Here is a 12,480-nt window from a genome sequence, read left to right as displayed (position 1 = left end):
AGATGTTCTAGGGGGAGGGGTCACATCCTGGACACCAGCAGCCGTGTACAGTCTCTCTTCAGAACCCTGTTGCTTCATTCTTCAGTCAACCTTTTCAGCCGTTCTGGCTGCCTTCTTTACTAAGTGCCTCCCGACTGCTCTACTTGAAGAGCCAGGATGAAGTGTGCTCTGAGTTATTTTCATCTCGTTTCAGGAGTTCCCGCGTCACTGTGGAACACTGGTGAGGGTCTTCCCTGGACAGACTTTTTCTGTGCTTCCTGTCCCTGTCCTCTCTTCCTACAACTTTCCGCTGTCACTGCCCAACATGCACCAGCACCAAGACAGGAAAAACACGTGGCTAATCTTACATTTGCACTTGTCACATTGCACTTGGCAAGTATAAAGGAGAGACAAAGGCTCTCTTTTGGGAGACCCGACAACTAACCAAGATCTGGGTACAGCCCCTCAGGGACCAATGTTTCTGAGAAATATTGGCATCAGTAAATGGCACTTCAGTGCGACATCACGTGCTGCCATTGTCATCATCTATGCAGGGCTTCTGAGGACAGCTAATTCGTGATGGTCCCCTCAGACAGCCTGTCAGTCTAGTGTGAGTACTCAGTCCCGAGGCTGAGCAATCCAGAGCGTGCCTCCCATAACCTTGGACTAATCCTTTATCTCAACATGTAGTTTCTAAGCTGATGTTGTTTGCAAGTTTTCTCCAGTGCAAAGAAAAATGTTACACAGTAGATCTTTGATTCAGGGCTGCAGAAGGGGAGAGTCCATGACCTATTACCCTGCCATGTTTTCACACCATGTGGGTGTACTAGGAGGCCTGTCTCACTGAGGGAGGGAGGGAGGGAGGAGAGGAGAGAGAGAGGGGGGGAGACAGAGAGAGAGAGAGAGAGAGAGAGAGAGAGAGAGAGAGAGAGAGAGAGAGAGAGGGAGGGAGGGAGGGAGGGAGAGAGAGAGAATCTGCATCTTCATTAGCTGGATTCTTAGCTGCATCTAAGATTACACAGGATTTTTCCTAGACATGGTGACAAAGACAAGAGACTTTCTTGATAACTTCCTAATTCAAGGACTGAGTGTTCGTTTGCTCTGTTTGCAGATGTACCAGGTACTAGTGGCCATTTTAGGGCCCCTTGCTTTTAGCAAGAACAGCATTTCTGCCTTCAAGGATGCAGATGAGTAAACAGCTACCATCTCGTGCTCTAAATAAATAGCGCTAAATAAATAAAGGTGCTAAAATAAAACAGGGTGTTAAAGATCTTGGTCCGCCATGAGGGTCCAGAAGGATTTCTCGAGGAAAAGAATATTGAAGGAGGAAGATGTTCTCAAGCGAATAAGAAGCAGGAAGATGTTGTGAGATGAAGAAATGGTCTGGGTGAAGGTGGCCAGAGAGAAGATGGTGAATCCAAAGGCTTAGCTGAGAAGATTAAGATAAGATGGGGGCTGGCCTTATAGGTTCCATTATAGATAGTACTGAATTCCTTGGGCTTCATCCTGGGAGCAGAAGGGAATGACTAGGGCCTGACAGCTGACTAGTTTAGAAGGTAGGAGTTGCGCTTGCGAAGGGAAAGGAATGTGGGCCTTGGAGCCCCAGAGCCCTGTGAACCCAGGTTGAAGATGCTAAGAGAGCAGACATGAGTGCCAACAACAGCTGCAGGAATTGGCAAGGAGCAGAAGGTCTGTGGGAGGCAGAATGTGACAGATCAGATGGCAAGGGGGGTAAAATCAGGGAGGCGATAGGGCAGTCCCAGTTTGGGACTTGAGAGAAGCAAGGGCCGTAGAAGGGAGCTAGGATTCTCTTAAAGGGGCTTTCACTGCGATAGGATGGCAGCTGCCAAGGTGAAGGACCACTGTGTGCACTAAGCTGAGACCATGCGTGATGTACCCACTGCTGTCCCAGTGAACGCGTCCAGCAGTAAGCTGTGGGCAGGGCGGTGAGACAGCAGTCTTGTGGATTCATTTCTGTGTATGTATCTTCTCCTCAGAAGCTGCCCCCACCCTCCCCCACGCCACCCCCCACCCCCTGATTTATGCAAGCCTGTTAGCTTCCGAGCTTTCTTTTCATCACCAGTGGCTGAACCTTGAGCTGGCTCAGGTGATTGTTATGATAACGCGGGGGAGTCCTTATTAGCCATGGGTCTCCGTAACTCCAACAGGCAGGGTTTCTTCATCAATGATGAACACTTTGGGCTACAGAAAAGCAGAGAAAAGACAGGTGAAGAAAACTAATCTCACCAGGAGGGTACAGGCCTGAAAAGCAAGGAGGGGCCTCGGGAGGCCATCAGCCCTTGTCTTCCGCTGCGTGACTGTCCTTCCTACCCACAGCATAAAAGGTGGTGAGCTCTTCTTTGGCTAAGGGACAATACTGTGAGAAAGCACGGTATATTGTCATAATTATTTTATTATTGTCACTAATATCTTACTGTACCTACTTTGCAAGTTAGATTTCATTGTTGGAGTAATTGGACTCTCTAATACTTGCCACGTCAGACTCTTGTGGGGTTTTGGAATATATCCTCACAGTTTAGGAAGGACAGCTGTAGAAGATTTCTGTTTGACCTCCTGTGTTCAGCTCCTTTAATATGGTCTGGAGTAGGATTTCTGGGTTATATCATTACTCCTGTTTACATATGAAGGGGACACACAAACTGTCTTGTTTGTTTTCTATTGCTGTGTTTAACACCTGACCAAAGCAAGTGTTTGTTTGTTTGTTTGTTTGTTTACATATTAGAGTCTGTCGTCTAGGAAACCAAGCCAGGAACCTGGAGGCAGAGACTGAAAGCCAAGGCCACAGAGGATTGCTGTTTACCAGCTTGCTCTCCATATCTCAATTTCTTATAAAACCCAGAGCCACAAGCCCAAGAATGGCTGCCTGCAGTGGCCAGGGCCCTCCCACATCAATCATCAGCCAAGGAACTGGTCCTCAGACAGATGGAGTCATTTCCTCCTCTGAGATTCCTCTTCCCATGTGTCACCTTGAGCCACAACTAGCCAGCCCATAAACTACCACAGAGGCTGCACCACTCCGCTCTCTTCTGAGCAACAGACCAGGGTTCCAAGTTGCCGGTGTCCCTGACAAAGTACTTGCACTTCCCAATGTTTCATTATGGCTAACTTTATGGGTATGAATTAGTATTTCATTATGGTCCCAAGGCCATTTTTCATTTTACATGCGAACGACTTATGAACCTACAACTGTTTATTCACAAAAAGCCTGTGACATAAATATTCAAAGCAACTTAATTTGTAATATTCCCAATCTGGAATGTTTGGGACTATTACAAATGTACACTAACAGGCACTGGCATATCCGTACAATGAAACGCTAATTGGTGGTAAAAAGGAGCAAACCATACAGAACATATGGGTAAGTCTCAAGCCATCATATGTGGCTCAAGCATATAAAATTCTAGAAAAGACAGAACTCACAGGTGCCAGACCTGTGATTTTTCTGGACTGGAGGTAGTGACTGGTGACAAAGGTACACGTGAGAAGCTTCTTGGGTGACAGAAACAGTTTATATGTTGGCCATGATTATGGGTACCTCTCATATTCATTATTATCTCATACATATTCATTAAACCCCAAATGAGTGCGTTTTGTTTATATAAAACCTTTTTCCAGGCTGGATATATGGCCCAGAGGTTAAGAGCATTGACTGCTCTTCCAGAGGTCCAGCTTTTTTTTTTTTCTCACCTAACCAGAGGTGGACAGCTGGTTTATAAATATTTGACAAAGTGAAGTGAGCACAGGTTATAAACCACTCAGGTCTCTTGGATACTTTTCCTCCTAAAGATGCCAAGAAGTTGCAGAACTGCCCTACGTATATACACCTGCAAGTGTGTTTGTTGTAGCAGAGGTGTGGGTGGTGAGCTAGCCAGGTGTTTGGTGGGTGATGGGAGGAGATGGGGTGGGGGTGGGTGGGTGGTGATTCTTTTTGGGTTACGCTTTTCATTAGAAATAAATTTAACTGTAAAATTAGATTCCTAAAAATGTTCCTTTGCAAATTAGACTGTCCTATTTGGAAAGGAATGGGGGGGGGCAAATAAATAGATTCTAGTGTTCTTGAAGGATCAAAAAGTAAGAGAGAGAGAGGGAGGGAGGGAGGGAGGGAAGGAGGGAGGGCGAGCCCTATACCCCTGGCTTACACCAACAGTCCAGGGGTAGACAGGTGCTGGCTTCTGCTTGGGTGCCTAGCAGAACCACACTGTCTCCATCTTCTCCTCCATCATTGTAGATAGTGGTGGTTGACATCACACTAATGGTTTCTTGATTAAAATCTAGTTGTAGCATCACTAAGCACTGAAGAAGCATAAAGAGAATAAGGAGTAAAGGGCAGAGACAGACAGATACACACACAACTCTGATTTCCAATTAATTCACTGGCCAGAATCAAGCCAATTCAGGTCTCCAGTCTTGGTAACAAGCGCCTTCACTAGCCAAGCCACCTCACCTGCCCTTGCTGTGTTCGTTTTGCTAAGGATCATGGTTGTTGTTGTTGTTTGGGGACGGGCAGGTTGCTCTGTTTTATTTAGTCAGTCCTGGGAATTGAACTCAGCTACACAAGTGTTCTGAGAAAGCCTAGGTGATCGGGAAGGGTCCTGTTGCTCTGTCGTTAGACTTTGACCAGCCGTCATCCATAGAGAAGATGGGGACAGTGGCTTAGCTATTTGCAGCATGGCTTCACCTGAGGGAATTAATCCTTTTTGCAATGTCCAGAGAAAAGGGATGCAGGGAGTAGCACACATGCCATGAGGCCCTGGGCACTTGAACACAAAAGTCTAATGATGTTTTCAGCCCCAAAGAGCCCCACTCTACAGACACCCAATCACTTTGAACCAATCTGAAATACTCTGTCCTCCAGCGACTGTCTAGCTTGCAAGATAAATAACTATGTCCGCGGGTCTAGTTTGTTCTCAGGGGCTCCATAGAAGACTTGGTGGGGTACCTTCAGGACCATGGAAATGTATCTTCTCTGCAAACTGAGCTTTTCTTCCTTTTCGAACCAGGACACACGTAGCTAGCTAAGTAGTGAGAATGAGGATTAACAACCTACAGGTGTGTCCTTGGGTGAGGCCTTGGACTTTCTAGTAGCAATTATTCCTGCAAAAAGGTTAACTGACTTTTAGTGGAAGTATAGCCCAGGACCGTCCGTGTATTATGGTTCTGCACATAACTCCTTCTTCATCTAAATCAAAACAGAAAGCTGTATACTTGTCAACACAAAAGTGAAAGACGTCGTGAGAGTATTAATCTCTGCTATAACCATAAGCCTGTCGGGCTATAAACCTGAGCACCTGGGAAAGTAGCTGAGGGCTTTAAACCCTGTGAACGGAAAGATAGGTTGCTAGCCTGAGTGGGAGGCAGCTGCTGGCACTGACTGACTCCCTCAAGTGTCCTCCTGAACACCTCCGCTAGCACTGGAGCCAGGGCTTTCTTTAAAGGCAGAGAACCTGCCTCCTTCCTTAGCACACTGCAGCACCCTACAGAGCAACAGCTCTTAGAAGAGCCTCAACACTAAAGGACTAGTCAAGAGTGCAGCAGGACACGAGAGACTGGCAATACTGGCCTGTGCTGCAGCAGCACAGTATACTGTAGCCTCAGGCACAAACCTTCAGCACTCCCCCACACCCATGGCAAACGCTGGACAGTGGGGACAGTGAAGTGGGACTGGGATTTGCTGGCCACTCAACTTCACTCCCAAGGCTTACTCTAGTTTTCAAACTGCCTTCTCTCCCCTTCGGTCCCACCGGAAGCTACTTACCTCCCTGTGTTACTAGGATACTTTGTGCTCACCTTTCATTCTCCTGGAGCAAGCGTCTCTGTTCACCCCACCCCCACCCCCCAAGCCCCAGTCTGAAGTGGGTGACCCTCTGCTTGTGCACACTGGATATGCTCTTGGCTCTACATTGTATCTGCTCAACCTCATCCAGACAACAAGCTATCCTGTTTCCCCTTTGTCCTCTTGCTTATGGCGCTGCCTGGGGTTTAGCGAGGGCTCAGAAATGTTTGTAATACATTGAGGAGGTGGCGAGCTGGGGGATGAGGGGGGCGGGAACGACTCCAGCCCTAGACTCCATTGTCCCCGCGGCTCATACTTAGGACTCTGTACCTGGGAGGTGCGCGCCACGCAGCCAGACCTGCCTCCTGGGTGCCAGAACGGCCCCGCCCTCTGGCCTGCGTCCCCGTGCGCCAGGCGGCTAGGCTCCCGGGCGGCCGCTACAAGCAGGTGGGGGCGGCGACTCCGCCTCCGCGTCCCGGCAGCACCAGAGCCGGGTCTGGAGCGGTCGTGAAGCGCAGAGCTCAGCTCAGCCTGGCGCGCATAAGCAACGCCGGGCACGGTCCACAGACCAAACGGGAGCCTCGAGGCGGCAGGGACGACGGGGACCGCGGGGACGGAAGCACCAGCTAAAGTCCAGTCGGCCCGGCCAGGGCCAGCTGCAGGTAGCTGCTCTGCTCGCGTCCGGGCCGTGGGTGGAGTGGCTGACGCGTACTGTCGAGGGGGTAGTGGGGACAGCCCTGAGGTGGAGTGGCCTCTCGCAGTGTCAGGGACGCTGGGCGCTAGAGGGTGTCCAGGAACCCCTCCAGACTTCAGTCCCCAGCCGTGACTACGGTCGCGGCGCTGCTCCGCGCAGCCCTAGCGCCAGCCGCTTGCTCCCAGCCAGCACCGGGTCAAAAAGAGACACGAGGTCACTTCAGAGCTGCTTGGTGACCTCCCAGGACAGCACTCTCCCTTAAGCAGCTGCTGTCACGGAAGTCTCCTAGGCCTGGTGCCCTAAGGGGCACTGGTTCCCTTCCTCACGTCACCCCCACCCCAACCCCCGAACAAAAGAGTGGGTCTCGCTGGTGTGAAGGCTGTTCCTAGGAAGAGTCTTGACAATTAGGAGAGATCTGAGAACTTGTACAGTCAGAAGGGGCTTGAGGGTACTGGAGCAGCCCCAGGGAGAAAGCCTATTCCAGAGCCGAGAAGTGACTTATCCAAGGTCACACAGTTCCTGGTGACAGAGCTGAGACAGGAGCTCTGGTGTCCCGACCCCCACCCCCACCCCTGGCTTATCTGTAAACCTTCTGAGGTGAGGAGTCAGGGAGTGTGTGTGTTTCATCCATTATCTCTAGTCGTTTACATCTGGCCACAAACAAACAAACAAACAAACAAATGGCCTTTAAAGTCCTTTGGAGGTGTGGAGGACTGGGTAATTGTGGCCATTACCTTGGATACACTTAGCCAGGAGCTCAAGGGGGAGCAAACTTGGGGAAAGAGCATGCTGAATTCTCTCATAGGTTAGCAGACCCCGGTCCTGCTTGGGAACAGTGCCTTCTGAACACCTGGAGTGCCTGACGCATGAGTGTAAGGACCTGAGGCCATTAGCTGGACAGATGATGTACCGCGGCAAAATCCAGGAAGCCAATCCAATGGCCTCAGGACAAACCAGAAGTATCTCTGGAACACACTCTGGGGGACACTCTGAGGAAAGTCACAAGCAGGACACTGACAGTCCACTTCTGTGCCTGTGTCTTTGGATGTAAATGGAGACGTTTATTGGACAGACTTGTGTGATTTTTAAAAGTTTTCATGCCTTGGTCTTCTCCTGGTTAGAATCCTTGTCGGCTCAGAGAGGATCGGAAGAGGGTTTCTTGCCACAAGTCAGTATTATAATCATCAGACACACCAGCCTTATTTTTAAAGATGTATTTATTGCTTTTACTTTCTGCCTGTGAGCCTGGTGCCCCTAGAGGTCAGAAGAGGGCGTTGGATCCCCTGAAACTGGAGTTCATGGATGCGTCTGAACCTCCATGTGGGTGCTGGAAATGAACCCGAGTCCTCAACAAGACCAGGGTTTTCAAGGCTAAACTATCTGTCTGGCCACAGCCGTCTTCTAAAAAGCTATCTTCTCTAAAGTACAGAGTAGAGGTTAGAAGTGGGCAGCCTTTGGGCTTGCTACTGCCCTAGGCAGGCCTTCAAGGCACTTTGGCTCTGGACATGCTCCCCAAACATAGAAACTCAGGAAACTATGTGTTTTAGACTTGTGCATGTGACTTGTGTCATTTTTTTTAAAAAAAACTTCAATAACAACTTGAGTGAATATTTGATGCTGAAGGGCACTGGCCAGGGCGGTGCATAGACTGCTGCTGTCTTCCAGCTGATGTACTTTAGAGATGCATTTTGAACCCACAAAAACCAAGTCAGGAAAGCAGGAAAGGGGTCATGGAGAAAAGACAGTGAGGAAGTGGCTAGGTACTGTAGATGCCTCCATATGTATTAACTTAAGTGTCCCATGGTTCCTGTAATTATTATGTCTTGATGAGAAGTGTAAAGTGGCAGGGGTTAACTGGCTCAAGGAAGTGGAGGATAAGGGCCTGAGTCTTTAGACTTCAAACTAGAAATGCACCATGCATATGCAACTTTTGGTGCCCTAATCTGGACAGGTGTCAGGCTGCCTTCCTAGAGCCGAAGGGCTGCTGCGCACCCCCTTTTAGTCCTTCCAGGAGCCTCGGTTTTCAGGCACTCGTGAGCGTGATATGGTGCTACACTAAGTCAGCCAGCCAGCAGAAGGGGCGGAGGAGAGAGTGTGTGTGGTGTGTGTCTGAGAACATTCAGTCTCGGGGATGGGAGAGAGCCAGCTGGCCCAGCCTGGCAACGCTCTTTTTAGGCAATTATTGTTCAGCAACTGTACAGTACAGGTTGAGATTTTTGCAGTCATTCCAACACACAGAAAAGGAATAATAGGGCCAGGCAAAGAGCTGCAACACCAAATGCGATTAACACAGGAGAACAGAGAAGGGTTTTCATCAGGAAGGCTCGACTACTTCTACCTTCTATGGTTGACAGATATAATAGACATATTAGGGCTAAAGTTTTAAAAAAAATCTACAAAAGGGCAGGAGAGATGGCTCGGAGGGTAAAAGGGCTTGTGCCAAGCCTGACAATGTGAGTCCAAACCCCGGACCCCATGTGGTAGAAGGAGAGGATTGGCCCAGCAAATTGTTCTCTGACCTCTACAAGTTTAGTGTGACACCTACATACACACACACACACACACACACACACACACACACACACACACACACCAAAAAGTGGGGGGGATGTGAAATGAAAACCTGTAAAAATAATGGAAGAAATAATATTTATTTCCCACAAACCGGATACATTTTCAGGACACAGTCACATTATAAAAAGAGTGAGGTCCTGAGAAATATGCCCTAATGTGTTATCGAATGACCTTATATGTCTGCTCTGAGTCCTGAACTTAGAGACACAGAAACACGCTTGTTTTACCACAAGCTTCTGACTGCTCACTGAACATTTGTCGTTGGGGGACTGTGAGGTTTAGAGATGGAGTCCACTGAGCAGGGCTGCAGAGGGGACCCCTCAGCAGTGTGTGTGTGGGTCCCCTCAGCAGTGAGCCTGTCACAGTTATCTCCCAGCGGCGAGTTGTGCCTTCTCATGGGATGCCCCTACCATCTGGCTGCTGAAATATTTAGAAAGGAATTGTAATATCTGACTAACTTGGCTGATAGCATATGACAAAACAAACTTGAAGAGGAATCTAGTAAATCAGAGTTCAGCTTGGTGAGGAAAATGACTAATTCGTTCTTTGCCGCTGCCATAGAGCGGAGGAGCAGTCTAGCTCCTGCGGATGCTCACACACCACGAGCTCCTCCCTGGCTTCAGCCAGTGATGCACTTGAAACCTTCCCTTGCTACTTGATCTGGCTCTTTCCTTTGGGGTGGGGAGGGGGGTGGCAGCGGGGGCAGGGAGATATGGCAGAGGGGCTTTCCTCACACCAGGTATGCATCACATCCTGAACAACAACATTCATACACCAAGGGCGATATGGTGAAATAATAAATGTGGTTTAAAAAAACAAAAAAACAAGCCCACTCTGTGGGCACTGAATGAGCCAGACACCATTTGGACCATGTTCGGGAACATCCAGAAGGACTGTTCATCCCATCCTTTGTGGGTGATGGATTCCAGTGACAGGAAGAGTCTCAGATGACGGCACCCAGAAGAGGCCATCAGACCTATCTTTGGCCTGGAAGTTAGAGTCTGCTCCAGGGTTAGCTGGGAGGAGATGTGGTTGGCTTCAGATCAGTGGACGCAGCTGTCAGAGCAAGGCACCCGGGCTACTAGGTACTCTTTCCTAAGATCCAATGGCTGGCTCCTGCCAGGGCTGAGCTAAGAGTCTGAGAGATGCAAAACCATCCCAAGAGCCTTCACGGGGATGAAGGTTTTTTTTTTTTAGATTCAGCTTGTGACCTCAGGATGCTTCCACGTCTTGCTACCGGAAACTGGGGATTATCCGCATGCTGTATGCTTCAGAACTCCTTGGCTTGAGTTTCTCAGTTATTTGCTGCATGGCACTAGGCAAGTCCCCTATGTTCTGTGTGACTCAGTTTCCCTCTGTAAAATGGGAATAGTAAAAGGGCCTTCTAGCTCGGGCAAATAGGACAATGCTGTACTCATGGTGATCCTCAACAAATTACAGATATTTTTGTTATAATGGTAAGCTGGAACTTTTTTTTTTTTAACAAACTGTGGGCCTCCTCCATTCATTGTTCCCCACTCCATAAAACAATTGAGTTTACCAGAAGCAGGTACAAAGCAACTGAAAATTCATAATGAATTGGGCCAGAAAGTAAGATCAAATCAGAGATAATCCTTAGAGCAGGAGTGTATTATTAAGTGAAGGCAGTTTTCAGAGGGGGAATCAAAGACTGGCTGGAGCTTCCCAGCAGCCAAAGCAAAAAGGGAAACACGAATTGTTACCCTATCTGCAGCAACCATGAGATAAACACAGATCGGTCACCAACTCTTCCTGGTCTTGAAACCCAGGATAACTTTCCCCTGGCAGGTCTTTAAATCTAGCACTGTTGCCATAGAGATCCAGGTCTTCTGGTCATGCCTACAGACAATGGGAGTTTTATGGCAGAGGAAAGTGCATGTTTCCTGGAACGTTGTTGACTGTGGTTCTAGAGACATGTCGGAGTGCAGCCTAAGAAAGCGCCTATAAAGGGCCAGGATGCTTTGGTTCAGAGACTTCCTGTTTTCCCAGCCACTGAGAAACCATAAGCCTTCAGAGAGTCAGGTAGACAGGTTTGGCTGAAGCTTTCACAAGAACCCCAACAGTCAACCAGAAAAGACCCAAGGGTGTCTGGGAGTGCAGCCTCATTAACAGATAATGGAGCAGCCAGTGCTTTGCTGTACCTGCAAATTATTTTCCTTTTTCATGAGGCTCTATGTGCATGCATGTTTGTATGTTTGTGGGCACATGTGTATGGATGTGCACTCATATGGATGCACATGCATGTGGAGACCCAAGATTGATGAGAATCATCCTTGATTGCCTCCACTTTATCAACTAAGGCAGGGTCTCTCAATCAAACCCAGAGCTCATCAATATGGCTAGTCTCACTAGGCAGCTTGCTCTGGGGATCCCTGTCTTGACCTCCAAGGATGGGGTACAGGTTCACCATCCCACTTGACATTTGCTTAGGTTCTGGGGATCTGAACTCTGGCCCTAACACTGGCATGGCAAGTGCTCTGACCACTGAGCAATCCGATCATCCCCTGGCCCCACACTGGTAATAGTTTTAGCTTCCAGTTTAGAAATGAAAAAGACACTGCTGGGAAAAAAACAAAAAAGAAATATTGTAATATTGTGTTTTAAGCAGTCTCAAACTGAAATACTGATAGTCATTTGTTTTGACTTTCTCCCTCATGTGCGTTTCTCTGTGTGTGCATCCTCTGCGTGTGTCTGTATGGAATGCTGTGACTTTGATTCAGTTAGGATTGCATTCAGCAGCCAAAATAAACAGGAAGAATGTGTATATCTAGTTCTACCTTAAGTGTGTGTGTGTGTGTGTGTGTGTGTGTGTGTGTGTGTATGCGTGTGTGTGTGTAAATTATTTGTTATGTAAAACCAGACTTCCCAGTAAAGGCCATCTGGGGCTGCATCAGAGACCAGCTCCTTCCCGTCTTTCTATCTCCGCCCCGCAGGTTAGTTTATAATGCTTCATCCTAAATCTGTTTGCCTCGTGGTCACAAAATAGCTGCTGTATCTCTGGACTTACCTGGACCGTCTAGGTAAAGAGGAAAAGGAGAGCCCAAAGGCTAAAGACTGGTGTCATTCTAATAGAGAGGTTTTGGCTTTTTATTCAGAAAACGATGGCCTCCCCCAGAGTTCCGCTCCCATCTCATTGGGCAGAATGATGTCACAAGATTAAGTATTAAGAGTCAGAGAAAGCAAATCTTTTCAGCTGGGTAACACACACACACACACACACACACACCCGATTAAAGGAAGGGGGTGGCTGGTGGGTAGAAATTAGCATTGCCATCCTTAGTCCTGGTCCTGACGTAATTAGCAATTACAAAGGTGACTCAGTCATTTTAAATGCCACACTTTCCTGATCTTGAAGGCAGAGCGCTGGAAGAGGAAGTGTGGCCTACTTGAAGATTCCTAGACCCCTCCTTAAGCCCCGCCC

At 48.3% G+C, this 12,480-nt stretch overlaps 1 protein-coding gene across 2 annotated transcripts in view; it reads left to right on the top strand.

Annotated features, from left to right (window-relative positions):
- Nucleotides 1–6,071: 6,071 nt before the first annotated feature.
- Nucleotides 6,072–12,480, top strand: part of WIPF3 (WAS/WASL interacting protein family member 3) — an 88,314-nt gene continuing 81,905 nt past the window's right edge. Inside the window, exon 1 of one of the 2 annotated variants that reach the window (XM_084786818.1) lies at nt 6,072–6,435. The gene's annotated coding sequence lies outside the window, so the exon portion shown is untranslated. The remainder of the gene's footprint in view (nt 6,436–12,480) is intronic. The other variant, XM_084786817.1, reaches the window with a different exon arrangement.

This window comes from Acomys minous (genome assembly GCF_964271855.1).
Source record: "Acomys minous genome assembly, chromosome: 6".
In the NCBI taxonomy this organism is placed as follows: Eukaryota; Metazoa; Chordata; class Mammalia; order Rodentia; family Muridae; genus Acomys; species Acomys minous.
Note: the sequence above shows the minus strand (reverse complement) of the source record. Positions and strands in the feature narration are given on the sequence as shown.